The following is a 27257-nucleotide window of genomic DNA, read 5'->3' as shown; positions in this document are numbered from 1 at the left end:
TTGGTACACGCCTTTAATCCCAGCGCTCCAGAGGCAGAGGCAGGCAGATCTCATGAGTTCTAGGCTAGCTTGGTCTACACAGTGAGTTCCAGGACAGTCTCCAAAGCAATACAGAGAAACCCTGTCTCAAAAAACAAACAAACAAAAAAACCAATAATAATAATAATAATTTGATTTATTCCTGTGCCTATGGGTCTGACTGCCTGTCTGTTAAGTGTATTCAAATACATATGTGTGTGGGTGTTCAAACATGTGTGGGAATGTGGAAGACATAATGGGGCATCACTCTGCCTATGCCTCTGAGGTAAGGTCTCTTCCTGAACCTGGGACTTGCATCTCCACTAGGCTGAAAGGAGGCAAAGCCCTATCAATCCTCCTAAATGTGTGGATATCCCTGGTTTGTAATGTGGGTGCTGGGATCTGAAATCCAGTCCTCATGATTGTATAATGCAAGTGCTCTTCTGAGTCATCTTTCCAGCCCTCCCCCCAAATTGTAAGAGAGTGAATGAAATGTGCCCATAAATCCACTGTCAGCTTGTTCCTTCCTAATCAAAACTGGACTCTAGAATCACCCATAGGACCTTGGGGATCCTGGTCCCTGGGAAATGATTTCCAAATATGGCTTCTCTTGATTCGTGCCAGCTGTGTGCACCCCATGGCCCACATGCTCAAAGGCAGCTGAGGTTTCCTGGGGCCTGGAGCAGTAGAGCTATATAGGAGTGCTGCCACCTTGCCTGGAGCTTTTCCCAATTCCTGCCCATGTGGGTTGCTGGCCAAGTCAATGCCACTGTTTCCACAACATCACTTCCTCTGCAGCGTGAGAAAAGAGGAAGAAAACTGCCTCTGTGACTCTCTTCTTCCCCCAGGGAAAGCACAAAGCTGTTGGAAACAATCAAAGCAGCCCTGTGTGCAGGGTAGACTTTTGTCTGTGCAGTCAGGGGTTGCTGAGCCTGAGACTTCCTGCAGGGACATTCGGCAGCTTTGCAGATAAATAAACGCTCACATTCAGAATGACCAGCCTAGAACACTTTTATGAGCCTTTCTCCTCCCCAGGCTGTACACAGATAATAAATCAAATTAGCATCTCGAACCTCCGGTTCAGTGCTCACCAGCGTCCTCTCTGCTCAAGGGATGAGCGCCTTTCCAAGAGGCCATTTTCAACTACTACCAGCCAGTGAACTCCTTGGAAAATTTCAGACACTTCGATTGCTGGGCAGGCCTCAGACTGAGGTGATAGGGTCCTGTTAGCCATTCCAGACCAGACTGTAAAAGAGGCAGCCAGAACCCCAGCCTTGGAATCCAGATTGGGTTGTAACTTAGAGAGAAAATACACATTTTCATTTCTCGGTCAATAATCATAGGAACATGAGCCAAAATAGACAACTGTCAGAAAGAGAGGGAGGGGTGGAAAGGGAGGGTGAGATGCGGAGGAGGAGGGAGGATTACAGTAATAATCAGAAACAGAGCATCTTTCCCATTCCCTGCTCTGATTCATACGCTTCAGGGTAATACTAAATAAAGGAGAAGGTTTTCTTGCAGGTAACCAGAAGTGAAATCTGCTCTTATTTCATAGTTACCAGATTGTGGAACGGAAGGGTTAATTGCTTAGATTTAGGGGTGTGATATGGTATGAAAATGCACTTTACTGCGCTGTCTACATATGAGAATGCTTTGGAATTGCATCCTGCCTTGGGCCACCGGAAGGAACAGGAAAGCATAGAGTACCCATGGCAGCTCTCCAGATTACAGATGTCAACCCACTGACTATCACTGCAGCACTGTCTGTTAAAAGTGGATGGCTACCTTCCTGAAGATGTGATCTCTCAGCTGGTGAGGACAGGCACATGAGCCAAGCTGTGTAGTATGATCTTTGAATTAATGGCATACGATAAAAATAGGCTAGAGAGATGGCTTGGCAATTAAGAGTTCATCAGTATGAACACCTGAATTTGATTCCCAGCACCCATACTAGAAGGCTCACAAACACATTAACTTCAGCTCTGAGGGATCTGATGACTCCTCTGAGGGCACCAGCACTCATGAGCACATACACACACACACACACACACACACACACACACACACACACTTTAAAATAATAAATCTTCAAACAAAACAAACACATTGCTAAGAGAGTGGTGGTTCATACCTATTCAGTATGAATAGGTGGTTCAGGACAGAGGCAAGCAGGTTGCCATGAGTTCTGACCAGCCTGGGGCTACAGAGTAAAATGACCTCATAAAACCAAAATATAAAATAACCACAGAACTGCAACCCTTAGGTAGATTTTCCAGCTCCACCTATTAGAAGGGAAGTGAGTGAACCTTGTTTGGTGGGTATGTCCTCTAGTCTTCTTGCTGTGTCCAGAAAAATCAACTATAGCTGCAGGTTTCCCTGTCCCTCAGCATGGAAAGTCTATATAGCAAACACTCTCTCTCTCTCTCTCTCTCTCTCTCTCTCTCTCTCTCTCTCTCTGTGTGTGTGTGTGTGTGTGTGTGTGTGTGTGTGTGTGTGTGTGTTGGAGTAGGCTGAGACTAAGCAACAGCAGCTCTGGGAATGTACCTTCAATTGCTTGCCAGGATGATTTACCTGGGTAGAGGTGGGGGCAAGGGTAGGGATGGGAGGCTAATGTACTTTTAAATAAGATTTCCTCTTACCAGGAAACATTCAACAACAACAACAAAAAGAAAGAAAGAAAGAGAAAAAGAGAAGAAGAAAGGAAGGAAAAGAAAGACAAGGAGGGGGAAGCCACAGGTTTTATTCAACCAAGACAATCCTATTAGGAAGAACAATGGTTAGTGTTTTTTGTAAAAATCACTTTCCATCTGTGAGCTTGTCAATCATTTATTCACCCATTCTCTCAATACTTATTGAGTGCCTACTACATGCTAACCACAATGCTCCATGCAAATGTAATAGATGTCAAGTGAACACTAGCTTTTCTAGATGTGTCTGTACTTTGGATAACAAGGTGACTGCTGCTACAGGCTGTTTAACTAACCTGGGTTGGTTCACATCTTCACATAACTCGCAGGTAACTGAATCAGCAGCATAACTACGTTTTTCTCTGTGCCTCAGTTTCCTGCTCTGCAAAGCGAGGCACAGGGCCTGAGAGTGAGGGCCATCAGTATTACCACAGTCACCTCACCCCAGTACTCTCCTGTCCACTTTGTATTTCTGACGCTGCTAGCCAGGCACTCTGACGCTGACCCTGGGAATCGGGTCACCGTAGACAAGGCGGGGTGTGAAGGACGCAGAGGGAGGGGTCTTCTACGCGCGGCCACTCGAGTTTCCCTAGAGCGTCCGGATAGTTTAAAAAGTCAGTTCGGAGGAAGGGAAAGAGCGTGAACTGGCTCTTTCGATCTGAGACACCCCCTCCTGGAGACATCACCCCCTCCCCCCAGCCAGGCGCGGAGTGAAATCTTAGAAGCCGAGGCTGCTGGGTTCGAGCGGAATGCCGGAGTCGGTGGAAGTCGGCGCTAGTCCACCCGAAGGTCAGCGAGTTGTTTTGAGTTCTCGTACCCGGAAGGGGGGGCAGGGAGGAGACGACGCCGGGGCCCCAAAGACCCCGCGTCAGAGCAGAAATTGTTTGTGCTCCGGAACAGGCAGCTCAGCGGAAGCCGCGACGGGGGCGGGTCACGTGCGGCGGTGGCCGTGCAGCTGGCGGGGGAGCCGGGCTAAGACAAGGGCCCGGCCGGGCGGGGGTGGCGCGGGGCGGCGGCTTTCGCAGCCCAAGGTGGAAGCCAAGTAGTCGGGGCCCCGGGAGCCCGGAGCTCGAGCTAGGGAGGCGCGCGCCTTAAGGAGGGGTGCTGCGGGACCCGGGGCGCTCCGAGCTCCGCGTGCTGCGGAGGACAACGGTGGCCCGGGGGAGTGTGGGGACAGAGGGACGCCAGCGGGGTTCCTGGCATGGGCGAGATCCACGCGGAGATTACGCGAGTGTCTGAGACCCGATCAGGGAGGCGCCACTCTTGCAATCACCGGCCTTGTTTTCTTCTCTCTGGCAAATCCCGGAACGACCGGAACCGCCATCCTTGCCTGAATCCCAGGGGCACCCCCACTCCGCTTGGGGGAGGGTGCGTCCTGCAGGGCTATCCCGTGGGGGAGGGCAACAGAAGTGGCTTAGCAAGATGTGAGTCGGTGGCGCGCACGAATTCACACCCCCTCCTCTGGGAGAGCCACTTTGGGCCTCCTCAGGAGTGTCACCCGGTCGAGGGGGCTGATGGACAGAAACTACCTGCACCACTGCGGTGGAGTGTGCCTCACACTTGCCCGAAGTGGCGCATAATACTCTTGCGTGGGAGGGTTAGGGACACAAACTTGGTCATCTGCCAAAACCCTTAGGAACTCTCCACTTTGGTGTAGCCTTCATTCGCCAGTGATCTGGAATATATTTCCCTTTCTAGGGGACTCCACGAGGCTCGGGACTGAGGCCTGGGAAGAGTGTAGTGGTATGGGCTGGCCTGGGATCAGAACACCCCCCCCCCCCGTTCCTCTAACGAAGGCAGAAAACAGTTGTCTTGCAAAGTTTCCTGTACTCCTCCCCACATACCCCAGTTGAGGAAGGGTGGCTCTTCCGGAGGTGAGGGAGGAGAGAATAGCCTCGAAGCTAGGACTGGTGTGCTTAGTTCCTTTAACTACGACCCCAGAGGGACACCAGGCCCCAACGTGTTCATATTCCCGACGCTGCACTTGAGTTCGCTGCAGCGTCTGCTCATGGTGCTGAGCAGAGTCTGGGACGACAGGAGACGCCATTTGCAACCCTCCCCCCAACCGCGCGCAGGTTGGCGGGGACGGAGGTGTCGCCCTCCGCAGAAGCGTGTTTCTGGCAGTGACACTGATTAGATGATGAGTCGCTACGTGCACGGAATCGGGGTGGGCCTTCATCACTCCTGTTCGTCATACACTTTTCTGGTGGGAAAGTTGTGGGTTCCCCCACCCGCCCCTTTTTGCCGCACAGCTGCTGTCTCCGGGGGCGGAATTAGGAGAGCGTGTTGGCTCAGCCTCGGGAGAGAGGATCTCGCCAGCCCGGGGAAGCCGCTGCGCCCGGGCCTCGAAAATCCAGCCCTGGGTTTGCGTCGAGCTGCCGAGCGAGGCGCTTACGCGCGCCCGGCCAGCCGAGGCCTGGTTTCCATCTGCCCCTTTTGCCTCCGTGCTAAGTTCGCCGGGGAAAACCCAACGATCCGTGCAAAGCCCCTCGGAGGAGCGCTACCCCCACCCCAGCCTGATCCTGACCGATGGAAAAAATGACAGTATAGGTCAGAACAGGCTGCCTGGGAGTATTAATGTGGCTGCCTCTGTTCCCGGTGCTAGAGGAGGATGGGCGCCTCGCCAGGAAACCGCCGAGGGAGGAGCCATGAGGGCCGCCTGCCCCTCTTGAGGCTAGAAAACGTGGATTCTCAAAGGGACCAAACAAATGTGGTCAGACAGCTACGGGAACTTATCCCAGTTAAATATGGATTCACAGGGTATATTTCAAGCGACATCCCCTTCCCAGCAATCAAACACAGAGTCGGTTAAAAAGAGGATGAGAACAGGTTAATCTGTAGATTCGAATCTTACTGCACTGTCTGTTAATGAAATATGCCTTCTGGAGGGTCTGAGCTGAACCCCATTGTCTTGGTATGGTCAATGTATCCTAAGATAGAGGTGGGTCCTCGTTGCCCTCCATCTTCGAGAACCTTTAATTAATAGAACTCAAAAGAGATTATTTTAGCTATAGTTTCTATTTGAGGCTGCTGACTCCTCCGTACATACTCCTGCCTCGGGTTGTTTGTACTTTGCTTTTATACTGCACGCTTGTGGGTTTACTCTTGCCTTTCTTTTCCTGCTTACGTGCTGTGCTGCAGGGTGCGGGCAGGAGGAGGCCACCAAGCTGTGCAGCTACTGCCACCACCGCCCTCGGACTCTCACTTGCGCACCACGCGGCCTCGGAGGAGGGGAAATGTGAACTCTCCGGGTGGCGCTCGAGAACTGGGATTCTGATTTGGGTCTGAGGAATTGTTTCAGAGAGGCAGGTCGGCCATGGCTTATAAAGGATTGTAGACAGTACAGGGCAAGCCCCAGAGGTGACCCAAGGTCCCAGAAGCAAACTTTAGAGGTGCCTGTGTTCTTTGTCTTTGGGCTGGTGGCCTGGCTCGCCACAGCCCATCGCCAGCACTTCTAAGTGAGTAATCTACCGCTGGTAGCCACGTATGAGAAATACCTTGTCTTCTAAATGGGAAAAAGCAACCTCATGATATAAATTATAGTTGACCCTTTAGGCCCTCCTTTGCCACCCTCCCCCAATCTCTGTATCATGCTAGGCATAGATAGTAAGGAGACCATTTCTTAAATAGGAATCTGGCCAATCCTGTTCACACAAGCAGTACTAATATTTGGGTTTCAGTGAAATGTGATTCACCAATGGCAGAACACTTGTCTTTTACCCAGCCTCTTCAGTAACAAGGTAACCTTGAATCATCAAAAAGGGTAGGCTGGAAGTGTATTCTGGAAGACCCGTATTGTATCCCCTAAGATGGCTGGGAGAGTGTGGGTATGATTTCTGATCCCTGGCTGGAACTTGACATTAATCCAGACTAAATGAATGCCATTAAAAAGCACTCTCACAGGGCGTGGAGGCTCATCCTTGCAATCCTAGCACTTAGGATATTGAGGCAGGGGATTGTCTTAAATTCCAGGCCCACCTGGGATACAGAGTGAGGCCCTGTGAGGAGGAGAAGGCACAATTCCACACCACCAGTACTGGCCTTTAAGGGATAAGGGGTCAAGAGATAGTCTGAGGACATTTTGCATTAACTTTTCTGAGGACTTCTGGGCAATGGTGGATGCAGGACGATCTCTTAGTTTGAGGCCTGCCTGGCCTACAGTGTGCGTTCCAGGACAGCCAGGGCTACATAGAGAAACCCTGTCTCCAAAAACAAAAACTTTTCTGGTGGCAGTAACAATGCTCTTTCCACTTGGCCCAAACATGCCTCTGAATAAAGACCTGGGGGAACGTTAACATGGGAGGCACTCTCCCCCCATAAGAACGAAATCCTAACAAGCACATGTGCACTGCATCAGTCTAAGCATATGTTTGCAGAAGCTGATTCTCTTCAAAGCAACTCTTAGGAGGTGGACACTAAGACTGCTTGCTTTCTTTGCCTTACAGATTGAGGACCTGAGGTCCAGAATTGTTAAGTCGCTTGTCCAAAGCTCCAACCTTTGGAATAGGTTCTGGATTGATTAGAAAGAGGGTTGTGTTGTCTCGCATACACTGTAGTCTATGTGACTTATTTAAGAGGGTGTTTCAGAGGGACTAGCTGGACCCTTCCAAAGGAAAATGTGGCTTGAGATGCCCCACATTTTGGGCTATTATTTTGTAAAGGAAAACTCCAGAGTATGAGAACAGAATCTACCTCTACTGTGACTCTGCAGCCCAGAAAGGGCCAAGGAAGGCAGTGCAAAGGCCCCTAGCCCACCTAGCCATACAGCATCCGGCAGTCACGTCCTCCGGAGGTGACCAGGACCTGGGGGTAGCAGATTGCCTAGGAACCCCTTATCGCCCATCGTCAGTGGTCCTGTGAGGTTTAGTTAAACTGCTGCCCGCGGCGGTGGCTGGTTCCTGCAGGTCCCCTGGCTCCAGGCGCGCCCCTGGTATCCTCCAGTGGATCTGGCTAGATGCCTAGTGGCGCCTCCTGAAGCTCCCGGTTTCTCTCCACTTGAGGCGCCAGCCCTGGGCTGAACTCCATTGCCTGAGGCTAGAGAGCCCAGTTCATCAGTCCAGGTTGGGACAGCTGGTTCTGTTTGTTAGCATGAAACCCAGCTGGGTTTACCACTAGCTTCCCTAGGTCCCCACCCCCAGTCCCGCGTGCACACAAACAGGCTTTCCAAGCTCGCTCTGGCCCTCCACTTTCCCTTCCTCTTCCTGGCTCGCTCTGGTGCTTCGAAAGCTCGCGGCGATTGTTTGCTTCGAAGAGTCCAGGTGGGGAAGCTATGCTGCCCTTCCCCCAGCCCGCGTATGTGCTCAGGCTGCTAAAGCCTGGGGCGCACTGCCAGGCCTATGTATCCCCTTGTCTCTCGAGAAGTGGCAGCTGCTGGCGAGGATCTAGTCTATCTGCTTCGGAGTGACCCCTGTTGTAAAAATGGGAGACATGTGCCTGAATTCGGCTAGTAGGTCTGTCCTGCCCAGTTTATGTTAACCACAGCGTCCCTGATGAGGGATGTCCTTAGCAAGGAATCAGCACGTGCCCGGGTGAGGCTAAGCGGCCTAGGCGCACTTGGGGGCTTAGCGGTTTAGGGAGCCCAGGGGAGGCCATCCAGGCAAAGGAGAGTGCAGGAGCTTTCGTGCCTCAAGGCAAAACACCTTTCCTGGAATCTTGAAACCCAGGGGATCCCCTACCATCTTCGTGTGATGAGTGGCGGGAGGCTGGTGGTTAAGTGTTTCAGGCTCCTTCCCGGGTTGCGGCTCTCTTGCTTTCCACAAGGCTGGAAAGATAAAACCGGAGCGGGTGTGGTGGTGGTGGGGGGGGCTGGAGGGTGGCGATGGCTCACATCACAGTGCTCTCCGACTTTCCTCTCCAAGTTCAGTGTTGGCCCAGAGTGTGGGCCCCCTTCCTGCCCCAGCCCACACCTCGTCGTGGCTCGAAGGCCTCCGTCTCCATCTTCGTTGGTTCAAATGTCCAGTTTCATGGGGAGGGGGCATATATTGCCAAAGCCACTGACCCCCTCCCCCACTCCCATAGGGATAAACCTGAACATAGGATTCCCACACCCACACCCCGGACTAATCCTTCCTCGCCTCCTGGGATTAACTGGACTCACAGGTCCATAAAACACTTCCGGCGGGGCCAGAGGGTCTGTCTGCAGAAATACTTTAAAATAGTCCTCGGTGGCCGGGAGTCGGAATTGACTGTGTGGGGGGAAGTGAATAAACACACAATCCACGATCTTTTTTTTTTTTTTTTAAAGCTGTGAAGAGAACCGCCTCAAGCGGGAGAAGGATAAGCAAATTCCAGAAAATTTACCAAATGACAAAGAATGGGGTAGGATGGGTAATCACCAGCACAGCCGGGTTTCACCTGGTTTCTGACCTCACTTCAATGAAGACAAACACTCTGAAACTTGGGGGGGGGCGGTGGGGACAGCCTCCTCGCCTGTAAAATGGAAATATTAACACTTTCTGTGTCCCCTTAGGTGGGTTTAAAAGATGGAAGTGTTAAAGTCCTTTGCGAATGCAGCTGGGCCCGTTTCTGTGGTCTGTGTTCTGTTCTCTCCCACATATGGAAAAAACAGTGCTTTGTTGATTAAAAGGCAGTAGAGCTAAACCCGCCCCCAAATCCCTGCAGAATATGGCAGATACAGTGAGACAGTGAATCCAAACAGCACCTTCCTTTTGGGACCCTCTCTTTTACACCACTTGAAATTAAGTTTCAGAAGAACGGGAGAATCTTTGGAATGTTCTACGAAAATTCCCCATTAAAATTCGAGGTTAATGAGAACGAAATGAGTCCTTTAAAATGGATTAAACCACATTTTAAGACGAAAACCGGAAGAATATAAATTCAATGTAGCTTCCTGGCCTTGTCCCCTAATGTGGGTCTGGAGAGCAGATGCTGGTGGATAGCCCACCCACCACACACACACACACACACACACACACACACACACGCCCCGGAAGTAGGGCTTGGCAGATTTGAAAAGCTAACTGCAAGGTGATGTAGGTATCTTGGGAGAAGACCAGGAAGCAAAGCGATGACTTGCTTAAACTGAATATCAAAAGAAAGACTTAGGCCTGCTTCTGTTTGCTGGAGGCCTAGAGCTACTGAAGCTGAGGAGGTGAGGGGAGGCCTGTAATCTTCCCTGAAAGATTCAAGTACCCCGTCTGGCCCCGTGTGGTGGCCAGGTGCATGGGGGATGAAGCCCCAGGATGAGCTTTAACCCAGCCTCTAGAATTGGCGCGGGGTGGGGTAGGGGTGGCGGTGGAGAGAATCCAGCTGGGCTCCACAGGCCTTCCTCTTCACTTCCTTGGCTCCACGACCTCTGGCGAGGGCTAACCAACCTCCATCTCACTGTCCTTCGCCGCGGTAAGCACTTCCCGCCCTGACGCCCCAAGCTGGATCTCCAGGCCTCCGCTGCCTGGCAGCCTCACTCTTCCCCTTCGTGATTCATTTAGCAGCGGTTCAGAAAGCCTGTTTACCTCGGCAGTCTTGGGCGACTCGATCTGCGTAAAAAAACCCCTACGCCAGCGCCGACCAGTAGGGGGGGGATTGTTTTATAGATTATTTTTCCTCCTGGTTTTTGTTTTGTTTTGTGTTTTTTAAACCAGAAGACGAGATTGGAGAGGGGGTGGGGTAGCATGTTGCTGCTGTTTTCGAAAACACTGTATTTGAAAGAGAAACAAAAGCCGTTTAGGAGGCTGCAAGGCTGCTTTTGCATATAAAAAAGTGCAGCGAATACCTAGGGGCCCCCAGTAGTGATAAACTAAACGCTTGGCGGATTTTGACAATTAGCAGTTAATCTGCTATCTTCGGTCACCAAACAAGTTTTAAGGCTCCGAGGGTACTGAATTACTGTTCCAGTTGAGCCCGGATCTGTTGGGCACATCAGATGCCCATAGTTTCTCCCAGTGTAAATCCGTTTCCCAGGTTGGGGCACCGATTTGAGTCGCATTACATTCTCTTGGGCAGCTCAAGATCTGCCTACATCACCGCTTGGAATCTGGCCTTGTCTGTTTGATTCAGAATTGTCCTAAGTGGTTTCACCCCCTAGTTCTACAGGCCTATGAATTTTGCATGTAGTAGTCCTCCAAAAATTAGCAACGAATGGTAGAAACTAAAGTGAATCTCTTGGCCTGGAAGGCTGACTGATACACAGCCTCATCCTGGGAAGCCCATTCGGGTGCGCAGACCTCCCCCAGGGCCGCTGCAGCCTGCGTTCATCTTCGGCCTCCGCGGGCCAGGGCGGGCGGGGTAGGCCAGAAGGCACTAAGCGCCTGGAGCCTGCACGATGATAAATATTGCGCAGACAGCCCATAAATAATTTGCATTATGTTCAGCTGACAACGCAGGGCGATTAATTTTAATAGCTACATATTTGCCTGGGCTGCTGCTTTCGTAGGCCCGGTAATGAAAGGCGAGAGGCCGCCCTGGCTCCGTGCTCCTGGTCCCGGAAGGCAGCCGGGAGGAACGGGAAGAAGGCCCGATGCGGTGTCTCCTGCAGGCAGTCCCCAGGGATCCTCGGTCCCTGGGCCCCTTTTTGCCCTCTGCACAGTGTAGAAGTGGGTGCGAGCACGGCCCGAGCAACCCCAAGGCCTCAAGCAACAGGAGCCACCATAATGACACTGCAATTTGTCTGGGTGGGGAGAGCCACTTGTGGGCAGAGAGACCCTGCCCAGGCCATGAACCCCACCCAGACCAAACCCAGAGTGAATTCTGGAGGGTAGATCACACAGTTCCCTTTGGTCGCCAGGGCAAGTGCTGGTGTTCTGCAGTGCCTATTCGCCAGTGGGCCATGAGCTTGGCGGGTTCTCTGCCGACCTCTGGGCAGGGGCAAGGGGCAAAACAATGACGTGCTGTCCGCATATCCTGTATCCTCTCGTTTGATTCAGAGTCCTCTTTGCCCATCCCGCACCCCGAGGAAAGCCCTCCTCCCCACTACTGCTCCTGGTTGCAAAGCTCGGCCCATCTAAAGCCTGGAAGAAAGGGTCCCGAGCAGCTCTTTAAAAGAGGGGGCGGGGAGGATAACGCGGCGAGGAAGGACGCAACACAGCGGCTGCCGCGGTCCCGCGGTGCGTGCGTGTGCGTGTCTATGTGTGCGTTGTGATGACAAAGCCCCGCTGCCGTCAGCAAGCTCCAGGCTGCTAGAGCGTGGGTGGGGGAGGGGAAGAGAAAGTAGTGTGTGTGTGTGTGGGGGGGGTGGAACCCTCGCTCGCGTAGGTAGTGGGGAACCAAAGCTTCTCTGGAGAAAGAGTTCATTCATGAGATACAGGAGTCTTCCCAGCCTGGCCAGGTGGAGCAGGCTGAAGCCAGCACCTGTGTATTTGCCTTTTTTTTTCATTACCATATTTTAATTGCCTTTCTCAAAGGTCATCTCTAATTATGGGCTGCGTGGAGGGCTGGCTAAGGGGTCTGCAACCCTTTAGTGTGAGTGTGTGTCCCCTCCTAGCTCTGGTCGAAATGCCATTCCGAGGGTGTCCGCGAGTGCCTGCAAGACGGTCACGACGTGCTGGATCCACGCAGACCTGGCTGCGTGCACAATAAAAGCCGAGCAGGCGGCAGAGGGCCGTGCAGACCCACGGGTTTTCTTTTTAGAAACGGTAGTGCGAAGAGACTTGACAATAATTACACGCAGCAGGATTAAATCAGGGCGGGAAGAAGAAAATGCATTTTCGTTTCTAGGACTGAAGACTGTGTTTAACCCATCAGGTCCCCCAAGAGCTTTTTTTATGCTCACATAGAGACAGGTGTCGGGACATACAGCGACTTGGGACAAACCCTTTTTCATATTTCTTCCCTTCTTTGAGCATGATTGTCAATTATTACAAGAAATAGTTTTAATATTTATCCTTTTGTTTTATGGGAAATTATGTCATGCTAGCTGAAAAGGAAAAAAACGTTGGTTTTTTTTTTTTTTTTAAACTTTTGGAAAGTGTGTGTTTTTCCTTAGGGTGTTTTCTCTCCACCTCCCCCTTTCTTTTCTTCTTTTTAAATCGCTTCAGAAACTCTTGAGACTGTAGTTAGGGGTAGCAGAGGGTGGGGGTTCTTGGGACTCGAGTGAAGTGGGTAGAAATCAGTGACTGCTGGGTAGAGATGGGCCACAACCACACTGAACTTGACTTTCTCGAGGGCCTGGCATTTGTGAGCCACCATGCTGTTTCTGGGAATCCCACCTGATGGAGCCAGGGCCTGGGTCAGGCGCCTTGTAGAGCTGGAGGGTCTTGACTGCCTCTGCTTCCTGCCTGCCCCCACACCTGGCCTCCTGGCCCCACCAGCAGCCAGTTCTGCTGGGAGGAAGGTAGAGCCAGATGACTGGTCCAAAGCCCCAGAGACTGCCTGGCTTTCTCCTCCCCTGTAATCATAAGCAGATGCACTTAAACGCCTTTCATCAGAGGAAGCCCGAAGCCCTTTAACAGGCTGCAATGAAAACCTTGGAAGGGTCCACCAGCCTGCCTGGTGTTGGGGCCCCTGAGCCCATTTCTCAACTAAGTCAGCCAGGGATTCCCAGAGTGGAATCCCTCTGGTACCTGAGAGGCCACGAAAGTCTACCCGAGCAAGGCAGTTAGGGTTCGAGAATTGTTGCTGGGTTTGTAGATACAGTACAGGACCCTATAGAAAGGAGGGAAGCCAGCAGCTAGTGCTGAAAGCAAGGACCAGGTGTGAGAGGGTTAGGAAGGAGGATGGAAATATTTAGCACAGTCCCTAAGGTACTCAGAGTATTCTCCTGTGACACTGCATTATAATCGGTCTCCCCTACTAACCTCCAAATTCCTCAAGGACAGCAACTGTTTTATTTACCTGTAGGCCCTGGCACAAAGTAAACCATTCAAATACATGGACAATAACAGCTGTGGTGGAAACGCTCTGGAACAAGATATAGCTAGGCTTAACATAGTAAGTTAGTTCTTGCCTAACAGTGCTTAATCTCCTGGAACCTCAGTTTCCTCCTCTGTAAAATGGGCATGAGAATGCCTATGCAAGGAGTTGGGAGAAGATCAGATGAAGTAATTGCACAGGGGGAGCATAATAAACTCTTAGTAAATATCCTGCCCTTTTTCTTGAAGAAGGGAAGGGAGGATTAGGATTGAGTGTTTGGAATGCAGTGTGTGTGTGTGTGTGTGTGTGTGTGTGTGTATGGTGTGTGTCTGGTGTGTGGCGTGGTAGCTCCTAGCTGAGTCTTACTGGCTTGGGGTTTGAATTAGAAGAAAAAAATTGCATCTAGGACTGGTGCTTTAGTGCTGAATGCCTTGGTGCCCACTCTTGAGGGGGTGGAGAAGGGGTGTTCTGTATCTAGCACCACCAAAAAAAAAAAAAAAAAGGAGGAGGAAAAAGAAGAGGGGAGGAGGAGGTGGTGGCAAGGATGAAGAGAAGGAGGAGGAATTGCTTCCGAGAATGTCAATTTACTAACAAGAGCTACCCTGGGTTAGATAGTGAGCTCCAGGTGGGCTATAGTGTGCTTTGGAGCTACAGGCAGGCAGCCCAGAAGCTGTGAACAATTGGAGGGAGCTTTCCAGCCTGAGGTCTTAGTTTCTAGGCAGGGGGCTATCTCTCCTGCCCTGGGGCCAGGCTGCCGGAGAAGAGTGGCCCACAGCTGAGGCCTAAGAGAGGTGTCTCTTCAGCCCTGACCTCTGCCTGTCTATTGTGGTCTTTTGTCTAAGGGGTGGGTGTTGCCTGCTTCTCTTTGCTGCTGTTCTGAATTGTCCTCCGTTCCAGTGCTCCCCACTTCTTATCCTCCCAACCCTATCCCCACCAGACACATTCCCCCCCTCCACATTGTGGTTGTATTACTTGCAACACTGGGGATCAAACCAGAGTCTTGTGAATGCCGGAACCAGAGCCTCCCCCTCCCTTTCTTTGGTAGTAATGGGGGTCCCACTTTATGCATGTTGGACAAATGTTCTAATGCTGAGCTGCATCTGCAGCTTGCTTTAGTGGCTCCCTCCTCTTTTCTTGTGTTCCGTCTGTGTACTGCCTTTCCTTGCCTTTCCACCGTATTCCCTGAGCAGGGAGTCTTAATCAAACCCAGAACGTGCAGATATGGCTAGTCTCACTAGCCAGTTTGCTTTGCCTCCTTAGGAGGCTAGAATTGCAGGTGGGCCTTTCTGTGGATTCTGGGGATCTGAACTCCAGCCCTGAGCAGTTGGGTGATGAGAGCTTTAACCATGAACCATCTCCCTCCTGTCCACCCTCTGCCCCCAGTGAAGTGACCTTTCCAGGTAGCCCACGTTGGCCTTAAACTCCTGGCCTCATGGGATCCTCCCTGCTTCATGCTCCTGAGTCAGCTGGCTTTTGTTCTTTGCTATGTTGTTGCTCTGCTTGTATTGGGGAGGGGGCATTCCCTTCTTTAGCCTTTCACACTGTGACTGCAAGTCCCCTACTCAGATCTCTCCCAGGAGGACAGACTTAAGACCAAGGTCAGTGGATTGCCCTCATGGGGAAAGGGTGAGAAGCAGAGTCCCCTTGGGGTGATTCAGTAGAAGAGCCTAGCCTTGTGAATGGGAACTCGTGTGACTGGGGTGTGGTGCAAGCTGGACTGTTGGGGGTCAGGGAATGAAAATTTCGTGTAGGAGCAAGAAAGGGAGTAGCCTAAGTTGGTTCAGCTGCCATTCCTTTTCTTCTCAGAAACGCACATAGGTATCTCCATCCAACGGAAGACAAGAGAGACGTGGGGAGGAGAGAATAGGCGGAAAAGCAAACCCTTGGGGGGGAGAGGGAGGGGGGGAGTCCTTGCTTTCTGCTACTTGCCTGGGCAGCCAGCATAGGTCAGGAGAGAACAACAGGTGACACTCCTTCACAGGGCAAGGGGATGTGAGATCTACTCTCAGGGAGACATAGGTCAGCATCCTGTGGGGGTGTTATGAAGATCGCAATGTTGTGAGCTGGATGAGGTGCCATATTCCTGTAATCTGGGCACTTGGGTGGCACAAGCAGGAATTTTACAAATTTGTTTGACTCTAGCCTAGGTTATATATTGAGACTGTCTTAAAACAAGGAAGGGGGGAGGAGCCACAATTTAAAAACTTTTTAAAACCAATTTTATGAGTTTTTGTTTGTTTTTAATGAGTGTTTTCTCTACATGTATGTCTGTGCAGCCTGTGACTGCCTGGTGCTCTCATAGGCCAGAAGAAGGTTTCAGATCCCCTAGAATCAGAGTTATAGACAGCTGTGAGCTATCCTGTGGCTGTTGGGAATCAAAATGGGATCTTCTGAAAGAGCAGCCAGTGCTTTTAACTTCTGGGCCCCCCTCTCTCTACACACACACACACACACACACACACACACACACACACACACACACACACTTTTGGCTGGGTGATGGTGGTGTTTACACAGGATCACCCTACGTAGCATAGCCTTGGCTGTCTTGGAATATGGTAAGTAGACCAGGCTAGGCTCACATTCACAGAAATCAACCTGCTTCTGCCTCCCAAGTGCTGGAATTAAAGGCAAGCATTGAACATTGTATTACTAAAGGTGGCAGATTTGAGATCACACATGCCCAACCTCCTTCCTTTTTAGATCTGTTCTCTCTTGTTTGTTTGTTTGTTTCTGTGCTAGAGATGGTAGCTGGGGCTTTGCACACTGAGCTACATGTCCTACAACACTTTTTTAAATTGCATTATTTATTTAATTGATTGGTTGACTTTTCAAGACAGATTTCACTCTATAGACCAGGCTGGCCTCAAACTCAAGAGATCCACCTGCCTCTCAAATGCTGGGATTAAAGGCATGTATTACCACTACCTGGTAATTGCATTCTCTCTCTCTCTCTCTCTCTCTCTCTCTCTCTCTCTCTCTCTCTCTGTGTGTGTGTGTGTGTGTGAGTGTGTGTGTTGCATCTGCCATATTGGTCAAGAGGATGAAATTCAGGTCCTCAAATTAGGTGGCAGGCACCTTTAACCAATGGATGAGCCATCTAGCTGGCCATAGTTTTTAACCCAGGTCCCTCCTGCCACAGATTTAGCAAGATGCTGTGAAATGGTTCTTCTCTGCAGCATGTCTTTGCAGGGAATGTTCTGAATACAGAAGCCATTTAATTCTGCTCACAGATTTTGTAAATCTGAAATTTGGCGGAAAGACTCAACAGTTGGGAGGGGGCTGGAATCGTGGGGAGCATCCCCACTTTTCCCTTATGTGTGGTTGTTGTCTGGGCCCTGGCCTTCACCTCACAGCAAAAACTCAAGGCTCCCCTTGTGGCCTGAGCTTCCTAACTGCTGGCTGAAGTGAGTGGTAAGACAGAATCCCCCAGGAGCACCTTGGGTACCCAGAACAAGTACTCCAGCAAATAAGGCTGAAAGTTGACCTGCCTTCAGAAGTCATGCTGTGTCACTCGTGTCATATTCACTAGTTGCCATCAGGGTCCTAGCCCATGAAAATTCAAGGGGAAGGGACAAAAAAAAACTGTACCCCTCAGGACTTGTGACCATGGGGGTGGGGAGGGGGAATGTCAAGACAGGCACTCTTGAGAGCTTAGCTTAATTAGCAGCGGCTCTAAACTGAATAGTCTACGTTCTAATAGATACTTACACCCTCCAGAGGCCTCATAAATTATACGGGGGCAGGGGAAAGCAAAGAGCTAAAATTAGGCCAGGGTAAAAGAAATACAGCTATAAGGCAAATATGGATTTTATGAAAAATAGAAAATATCAAAAGACAGCTCTCTCTGTGAGCTTGTCAAGCGTAGGAAGGACTGAAGAAGAATTGAGTGGTAGGTCAGACAGCTCTTTGGCATTTCAGTATTGAAAGGAAAATAGGTAATGGATGAGACTACCCATGTCTGCTGCTATCTTTCACCTGCCATTTGGGATGCAATATGCAGCCGTTTTCCATTGTTCCAGGCAACACTGTCACTATTGCCTTACAAATAATGCCACACCCCCATATACAGATATCTTTATGGTACAAAGCTAGGAATATAGTCAACACATTTCCTAAAGTAAGTGTGGTGGAAAAAAAAAGAATACGAAATTACTTGAATGCTCGATGTTTGTACCTCCCCCTCCCCCGGTGTGGTTTTAAATACCCAGCGTGGATAGTGTTGTGGCTGAAAGGGGCTGGGTACATCTCCAGGGCCCCAGGTTCCCATTATCCTTGTTTCTAACCCCTGAATGGGGAGTTTGACTTCTAATTTCATGCTAGGGGTTTCACAGGCAGCATAATTGTATTTGCCTCTGCCTTTGATCTGCTATTTCATTGTGACTCTGACTAGGAGACAGAGATAAAAATGTGGTGGAAAACCATGATTTTGTCTGGCCTTGGAATTCGTGGTTATTATTTTCTCTGGCCCTCTTAAGATGACACACCTTCCCCAAATCTGAAATCAAAATCCTTTCCCCTATTTTTGAACATCCAGAAGTTTCTCCTTGCCGGGGGCTGTTTTCTTTAGTGAAGATATCACTTAAAAACTTATGTGTTTGGATATTTTGCCTGCATGTATGTTTGTACACCATATGAATGCCTGGTGTCTGTGGAGGCCAGAAGAGGGCATTGGAATCCCTGGGAAGGGTGTTACAGATGTTTGTGAGTAACCCTGTGGGTGCTGTAGGAATTGATCCCAGGCTCGGAACCACTGAGGCATCTCTCTGGTCCTGATAAAGACAACATTTGCAGCAAGGCTTTGGGTGCCCTTTGCTGCCCAGATTTCAGATCTCAATGAAAGCTAAAGTCCCTACTGAGTAGAGAAGCCATAGGTGAACTCTGATCCACTTTTGTTGCCCTCACCAGTACTATTTGCCAGCGTGTGTCTGGTTTTCCACAGCTCCCTTAATGTGACTAAGGTCTGCCAAGCTAGTTCTTATGCTGGAAACCAAAGAAACTCAGACTCAGTAGGAACCTTCTGGGTCAGAACTAAGCAACAGGGGAAGCCCATTCTGCCTCTGATCAAGAAGAAAAGAAAGGTGACATAAGGCAAGGTGGAGAGTAAGAGGACCTCCTAGGAACTCAGGCTGCAAGAAAACAAGTGTTGGCCAGCTCCTTGGTGCAGTAGGCCTCTACACTTGATCTTTATTTGCTCATGTCTCATCAGCAGACTTTAGTGTTCTTAAGTTACTAGAACCATTCTAGGCTTGGTGTGTGTGTGTGTGTGTGTGTGTGTGTGTGTGTACCTAGATGTCTTATTTTGAAAGTAAGGAGGGATGTTTTGGGGGTGAGACAGATAGTTTCTTTGGTTTTGAAAATGTAGCCTTTAAGGGGTCCTGATGATGACAGGCCTTTGTGCACATGGTGTGTTTGAGCATAAGACCTTACAAGGTGGTACAATAGAGTTTGACATCTTTATAAATTCCCTGGAACTCACAAGCCACACTAAAGAGCTGAAACAGTTTAGTGAATGCTAGAGTGTCTAGCCTGTGCAAGGCATTGGTTTGGGTCCCAGAAACTGCACCATAAACAAATGAGCACAACTTTGAAATGAAAGATATCCAGACAATAAATCCATAACTACTTCTCTCCAGAGAAGGCATTTAATTTTAAGTGCCTGTTCTGCCCTTATAACCAGGAATCCATAGACCAGGAGCAGGAAGTTCATCTACCCTCTTCATGGGTTTCCTGAATGTATGTGTTCTTTTGGCATCTGTCTTAATCCCTCTGTGCTGAGGATAGTACCCCAGGCTCCTTGTGTGCTAGGCAAACTCTACCTCCAAGCTACTTCACCAGGATGCCTGCCAGCCGCTTTCTATGCCATGGACAACCCCCACACTCAAGTTGAGTGTGGTATGTTGAAAGGACATAAGTTATTTCATGGTGACTTGGAATTCTCAAACTTTACTATTCTAAGTACTTAGGTATTTGTCTTTCCCAAATGGAAGCTCTTGTAGCCCATCTTCAAAATCCTACACAGCCAAGGATAACTTTGAACTTCTGTTTCTCCTGGCTCTACCTCACCAGAGCTGGGATTACAGCATGTACCACCAGAATCTGTTTTATGACATGCTGGGGATTGAACCCAAGGCTTCATGAATGCTAGGCAAGAACTTTACCAACTAAATTACCTCCCCATATTGGGCATTGTTTTTGTTTTTGACAGGACCTCACGTATCCTAGACTGATCTTGAACTTCTGATTCTCCTACCATACACACACACACACACACACACACACACACACACACACACACACACACAGCTTTTCAAGACAGGGTTTCTCTGTAGGTTTGGAGACTGTCCTGGAACTTTCTTTGAGGACCAAGCTGGCCTGGAACTCACAAGAGATCTGCCTGCCTCTGCCTACCGAGTGCTGGGACTAAAGGTATGAGCCACCACCGCCTGGCTCAAAAAAATATTTTTAAGGATAGCATATACCTAAAGCTTATGAAGGCAAATTGTAAGAAAAAGCTGGGCACAAAAAAGTAGGCCCTTGTGGGTATTCCCTGTGTGGTTTATTTGCTGTGAAGTGTCCTGATGTCCCTAAATAACGTGGATAGGGCCTGTTTTGAGTATAATCCATGCCATGTTGATGTCTTAAAATGGTAAAACAAGATTTTAGGTTTCCATACTTCTCCCTGTCCCTATTATAGTGTGAGATCACAATGTTAATGAATTTGTTCCTATATTTTATAATCACAATCACATTTTGTAATCACATAGAGAAAATGCTCAGACAAAATAATTTTGGTGCTTACATTTACTTTTTGTTTGTTTATTTTCTTTTTCAAGACAGGGCCTCACTATATAATTCTGGCTTTAGTCCTGGAACTAACCATATAGACCAGGCTGGCCTCAAATTCAGAGATCTGCTTGCCTCTGCCTCCAAATGTTGGGATTTTAAAGGCACCATTTTGCCCTACTTGTCTTTGTGTATGTATTTAGAGATTTGGTGCTGGAGAGGTAGCTCAGTGATTAAGAGCACTGGCTGTTCTTCCAGAGGACCTAGGTTCAATTCCCAACAAACACACGGTGTCTCAGTCACCCACATAGGTAACTCTAGTTCTGGGTGTCCAGTGTCCTCTTCCGACCTCCTCAGGCAGGCACCAGGCTTGCCTATGGTGCACAGACATGAATGCCCTGTACATACAAGATATATTTTTAAGAATTTATTTTAGTATGTGTGTGTGTGTGTGTGTGTGTGTGTGTGTGTGTGTGTGTGTGTATAGACATGTGGGTTCAGGTGCCCACAGAGGCTAGAAGAGGACATTAGAACCTTAAGTTAGAGTTGAGTTGGCCAAAAATGACTTCTGGGAAGCCACCTCCAGTACTCTGCAAGAATAGCAACTGCTTCTAACTGCTGGGCTACCTCTCTAGTCCCATTTTGTGAGATCACATTCCCACCCCTACCCCGACCCTGGTGGAATTAATTTTTGCATCTTTGTCTTGCCTTGTAGCACTCATTTTATAGATAAGACTGACCTTAAACTTGCCAAAGCCCCTCCCCACATTCATCCTGTCATGTGCTGAGAATCATAGGCTTGGGCCACCGAGTCCTCTGTTTTATTTTCTTAAAACTTTTATTTGTAATGAACATGGGGTGGGATATCTTACTGGTTTCTTTTTGGGTTTTGTTTGTTTGTTTGTTTGAGACAGGGTTTCTCTGTCTAGCTTTGGACCCTGTCCTGGAACTAGCTCTGGGGACCAGGCTGGCCTCAAACTCACAGACATACACATGCCTCTGCATCCCAAGTGCTGGGACTAAAGGCTTGTGCCAACAACACCCAGCATCTTACTGATTTCAAATAGAATGTTTTGATTTAAAATTGCTTCTCTACCACACACTCAATGTTAGGGGCTGGGCAAATGAATCCAGAGTTTCTCATTCTTTGTGTTTGGCTTGGTTTAAATGAACTTTCATCCTTCTTCTTAGACAGCAGCTCTTCAGAAGTAATGACTGTTATTCCCTGGAACTTTGAAACTATCCTCTGTTACTAAGTTTTAATTAATTAGTTAATTAATTATTTTTTGCGTTTTCCAGCCAGTTTCTCTGTGTCTAGCCCAGGCTGTCCTGGGATTTGCTTTGTAGACCAGGCTGTTCTGTACACACAGATTTGCCTGTCTCTGCCTCCTGAACGCTGGGATTAAAGGTGTGCACCACTATACCCGATTCACTGTTAGTAAATTTTTATCCTCCTTCCCATCACAGATGTACACTTCTAAAAATAAAGGCGATTTTAAAAAATAATTTAATGGATCTTTCCCCCAGGCCTTTGATTTCACAGGCCTTTTATTTGTGTCTAGATATTTGCAATTCGGCCTTTCTGCTAAGATTGTAAATTGCTACCCAGGCGTCTTTTTAAAAATTCACCTTTGCGCTTGTTCATTCCCTTAAGTTCTTACCAAGTTTTCCTTCAACACATTTTACACCTCAAAAAAAAAAAAAAAAAAAAAAAGACACATAATGTTACATCTTTCTCTAATGAAGGGCCCTTGTAAACCGTGGTAACTTTCAAATCCTCTCGCACCGAGAGCGGGCCTTGGACAACCCTTGAATGCTGGGGACTGTGCTGCAGGCCTCAAACCTCCTCCCCCTCTTTCGCAGCTGTCTTGGCAGATTGCAGTTGGGGACAGAGGCCCAAGTTCCGGGGTATGCAAAGCGAGCACTGTGTGCCCAGAGTTGCTAACGTGCTGGCCACTCGACAAGAAGAGGTGCTTGGTTAGTCGGAATTACAGCCCGCACTACGAGAGGGAAGCTCGTGAGCCGCGGCTTCACTGAGGGTCACCACTCTTCTGTCGCCTGTGGGGAGAAGCTCCACGTGGTCCACAGAGGGGAGGGGGTTCTAGAGGGAGCATGCTTCGCAACCCGGGCAGCTTGGGGATGGCGGTGAGGTCCCTTCCGCCAAGCCTGTGGCTCTACTGAGCCAGCTCCGGGGGCAGCGAGGCCCGCGCCTCCCAGTCAAGATGGCGGCGGGCGCGCAGCCACGCGGGCCACTGGCGTCCCGCGAAAGGTGCCTGCAGCCCCCCAGCCCGGCGCCGCGGAGAACGCTGGCCTCGGGCGGGAAGCCGCACCTCCTCCGGCGGGAGCGACCCGGGCCTCAGTTCCTCCACTTCCTCAGTTAGCTCCACTGCTCAGCGTCATACCAGAATACTTTCTCACATCCTCACTATGACCTCACTACGTCTGAGAGACTCCTCTTATTAGGAGGGCCAGGCTTTTGGGACAAGCAGTGTGAGGCTGGGTTTCAAGTTACTCTTGGTGGACACAGGACCAGTTAGGACCATTAGGTGCAAGCTTCACACTCAAGGCGTTTCCTCCAACCTCGGAGCCCAGTTCCACAATTTCGTAGCCACCATGGACCAGTACGATTCTGTTGAAGTCACCAGAACTGTCTTGGAAAATCCATAGTAGTATCTAGTAAAAGCTACAGAATAAGTGCCCCCCCCATTTGCTCTGATATCGGTATGCGCGCTGTGTAGGCTGCTTTCCTCCTAGGACACTAAGAAACCTTAGGTCCAATTTACTAGAAATGGCATTGATGAATGCCGTGCATTCTGAGTGATCTCCCGCAGGGCTCAAGTTGAGAGGTCAGAAGCGCCCCCTCCCAACCAGGGAGGGGCTGATGCTGGTAGAATCTCAATGGGAGGAATAGAAGTACCCAGAAAAGCTTCCCAATTACATTTTGTAAATTGTTGGCTGACTCCTCCTACCACCTCAAGGTTCTGTCTAAAGTTTGCATGTTGCCTATCAGCTTTGGAACGGAGGCTTAATGCGATGGTTGGGGTTTTGTTTTGATGAAACGAAGTCGTTCTGCATAACATTTGCACTGGTTTGTTATTCTGAAGGAAAACACTTCCTCCACCCACCTCAGCGGCAGCCACACCAGCTTCTCTTTCCTTCAGTAGTTCCCCTTTTAATTACCTCTCTCTTGCCCCAGTTTAGGCAGCCCCCAGCACTTTGTTCAAGTACAGCAATAAACCCTAGGCTAAACCGAATCCTCTCTGGTCCTGACCTTCCCTCAGTGGACTTGCAGTCTGGCTGGCCCTCAGGGTCTCCTGCTTGATTAGAATCAATGATGCTGCTAGTTGTATTCCATGTGTGCTTTCTCCCCCCTGTGCACTTGACACTTTCCAGACTTTGTTTTGTGCAAAAATTAATAAATAATAAAAATGAAAAAATAAATTAACAAATCATATGCAAAAACAAAGTTCAAGACATGAACAAGTTCAGACACTGAGTTGGGTTCATCCCATCACTGGAACCAACTATCAGGTTTTTAAAAATTTATTTATTTTTACTTTATGTGCTGCATTAGTGTTTTCTCTGCATTTGTATGTGTGAAAGGATGCCAGATCCCCTGGAATTAGAATTACAGACAGTTGAGAGCTGCCATGTGGGTGCTGAGAATTGAACCCAGGTTGTCTGGAAGAGCAAACAGTGCTCTTAACCAACCACTGAGCCATTTCTCCAGGCCCCCAGATTTTTTTTTTTTTGAGACTGGGTCTATGTAGTCCTGGCCTCAAACTCACAGAGATCTGTCTACCTCTGCCTCCCGAGGACAGGAATCAAAGCCCTGTCCTACCATGCTCAACCATATGATTTCTAAAGCTAACAGAGCCAACATATTACAGCTGACCTAGTACCTACCTAATGCCTCTCCAGGTGCCTGGGGCACCTCACCTGCACCACCATCCCTAGTAGCCCAGCCCTTCCTTGGAAGCGCTGTAACCTTAAACATCTAGACAGGCTGCCGGCCGAGCTGGTTTCGATGACGACTCTCTGGAGACGGCAGCCTGAAGCAGCAGGCCCCATCTGCTACGCAGCTGAACGAGTTAAGCAGCCCCAGGCATGAGTGGGTCGGGGTGGGGCCTGGACCTCAGAGAACCGGCGGGAACCCCAGCAAGTCCAGCCTTAGGGGTCCCTAGTTGCAGGATTTGAGTCCTTCCACAAGTCCTGCTTGAGAGCTATGCCTTGATGGTGACTCCCTAAGCCTGGCCTAGAATGAAGACAGTGACAGGAGGTCTAGGGCCTCCTGGATGTTGAAGGGACTTTTGTACCTAGCAAACGCCTAAGACCTGAAACATTCGAACCTTTGGCTCCAGGGCAGAGAGGGGCCCGTGATGCAGGCAGGCAAGGGGGGCTCAGTTCCCCCGTGTAACCTCTAAGTGAGCTAGGGTTACTCTAGACTTCCTAGACAGGGCGCTCCCCAGCGAGTGCCAGAACCCAGGATCTCTAGCGCTACTGCTGGCTCAACTCCACCCGACCCTGCTTGGGCCTCACAAAGGCCGTGTGGGGCCAGGGCAAACCAGAACCTGCCACCACTCCCAGATCTTTAATTACGCCGTGAGACCCTACCCTCCCCCATCCATCGCCGGCTTCCAGTCCTTTAATCAATTTCACGATATTAAATATTAATTTCCCGCCAGCCACGCTTTCTCGAAGGAGGGGGGAGGGGACGGGCAGGGCAAAGCCAAGAAAAGGATGGTTTTGCTGGGTGTGACCAGGGTAACTGGGTGTGGAGGACATGCGGGCTCCTAAGTGACTGTGCCCACTCTGGAGCCACAGGGCTTGCACTCTTGCAGCTGGGGAACTTGGAGAGTTACGAACACCAAGGTACATGTGTCCAGGAGGGGCAGCGAGGTGCGCTGAGTTCGGGTGTGCTGGGTGACCCGTCTCCTGCTCTGCGGCCCCCTCCCCACCTCCAGCCGCAAGTCAGGCTCACAGGGGCCTGCGGAGCGCTGCGATGATGGATCGCGCCTGGCGGGGGTGATTTGGTGTTGATCGCACATTATCACTGGCAGGTTGGACTGGTTGCTGATGGACGACTTCTAGCGGCGGCGGCAGCAGTGTCTTCAGACATCGCGCGGGGATTCGCTGTCTTTAGGAGGGTCTTTCCCCCATCACCCTCCTCACCACCTACGCATGTAGGGAGAGACTAAGAGAGTGGGTCTCCCTGTCCCCAAGGCCACCCACCTCGGTCCAGGACCCGGTGTGGGCCTCAGGCCGGGAGAGGAGAGGAACCAAGACGTCTCTCCCACTTCCTCCCTTTTCTCTTTCCCTTACAGCCTGCCCACCTTCCGCTTCCCCATCGGAACACGAAGGGCCTAGGTCACTTGGCCGCTGATTTCCTAGCTGCCTAGCCCAGTCCGAGGGTGTGCGAGCTCCCTCTCCCCGCCGCCCACGACCCTCTTAGGGCTCCCAGCAGCGGCGGCTCTGGGGTGAGCCCCTCCTTGCTTCGTTTTCTAAAGTGCCTGCAGATACAAAAGCGGTTTCGTAATGCCTTCCGTCTGCGAGAGCCGGAGGACCTTGGCTGACCTTTCGGAAACTGATTGCAACTGCCTGTTAACAGCCCGTACTGACCGCACTGAGCGGAGCGGAGGACAATCATTTAAGTGACAGACGGCGAGGTGGCCCAGGCTCAGTCGAGCGGCCTGGTTAAGCCCGCCCCTCCCCCCAAGCTACTCCCCCAGCCCCGGGTGCACTGCGGGCCGAGGCCGGCGCTCTGGCAAGCGGGGAGGGCGCGCTGTGCGCGCGTGTGAGTGTGTCTGTGATTATGGGCCGAAGGCTTAACCCTTTGTGGGGCGGACTGGCCCCTTTGAAGCCGAGCGCTGCTGGCTTAGTCTGCCATTTGCAAAAGAGGAATAAAGGGGCCGCCTTGCCCGACTTTTTCCTAATGAGTAAACTGTACCCTTTTAGCGTGACCCGGTCACTGTCCCTGATGCTGCCAAGATCTCGACCCTCGGAGCTTCTGGCAAGGCGCTTTGTAACCTCCCTGCGCTTTCCTCCTTTCCCTCACAGAAACAAGGAACAGCACGGGGACAGCGCTAGGCGTCCAAAGGCTCCGAGGTTCGCGATGCAGTGGACGTGGGTGTTCCTGGTGTTTTCTGTTTTGGAAACTGGAAAAAGGGGAGGTGGGCTCAAAGCGAGAAGGGCAGGTGGGGGAGGGGAGGCTGGTGACAGGGGCACCTCGGGCTTCTCTCTCCCTCTCTCTCTCTCTGGAGAGATCGCCAGCTGCTCTCCAACAGGCAGCGCCCTGAAATCTATTTAAAGAGAGGGAAAGGGGAGGAGAACAAAGGGGGAGGAGGGGGGCGGCGAGCGGAGCCTGGGCGAGAGCGAGCGAGCAGGGAGGATCCGCCGCTCCGCGGGCACATCAAGCGCTCACATCTGTACACTCCGCGATCGATGGGGAGAATGGATAATATTTGTCAGCTGCAGACCTTTCTTTTCCCGGTTCCCAGGAAGGGGAGGGGGCGGAGGAGGGGGAAGGGTAGTCAGAACAGGCGGGAGAGGCCGCGTCAAGGACAGAGCGCTTCCCGCTGCAGCCACACGGAAACCCAGTGCCAAGAACCCGGAGGATTTTTCTCTTATTATCATTATTAATTATTTTTTATTATTCCACAGCAGCCAGCGAACGCTCGGCCGCGCCCCTCCCCCGCTCTCCTGCCGCCTCTCTTTGTTGATTCTCAGCTGCGAGCGTGGCGGGCCCGAGCCACCACCGCCGCGGAGCAAGATCTGCTCTTGCGCCCTGGGTCGCAGCTGCGGCCCAGGAAGTCAGGGCTGCGTCCCCGCCCCCGCCCCCCGCGGCGCGGCAGATACAGGGTGCGCGCGCGCGTGCACACACACACACACACACACCGAGACAAACACAAACACACACAACCACACAACTTCGCTCCCGGCTTTGAGTCCCCAAAGCCCAGG

The 27257-nt window shown here is 50.6% G+C and overlaps 1 protein-coding gene across 1 annotated transcript in view; it reads left to right on the top strand.

The window, feature by feature from the left end:
- The first annotated feature begins 3312 nt into the window (after positions 1-3312).
- Positions 3313-27257, top strand: part of Bcor (BCL6 corepressor) — a 120978-nt gene continuing 97033 nt past the window's right edge. Inside the window, exon 1 of the mRNA XM_051177941.1 lies at positions 3313-3494. The gene's annotated coding sequence lies outside the window, so the exon portion shown is untranslated. The remainder of the gene's footprint in view (positions 3495-27257) is intronic.

Source organism: Phodopus roborovskii, unplaced genomic scaffold (genome assembly GCF_943737965.1).
Source record: "Phodopus roborovskii unplaced genomic scaffold, PHOROB, whole genome shotgun sequence".
NCBI classification, from domain to species: domain Eukaryota; kingdom Metazoa; phylum Chordata; class Mammalia; order Rodentia; family Cricetidae; genus Phodopus; species Phodopus roborovskii.
The sequence above is the reverse complement of the archived record's forward strand: the minus strand, read 5'-3'. Positions and strand labels throughout refer to the sequence as shown.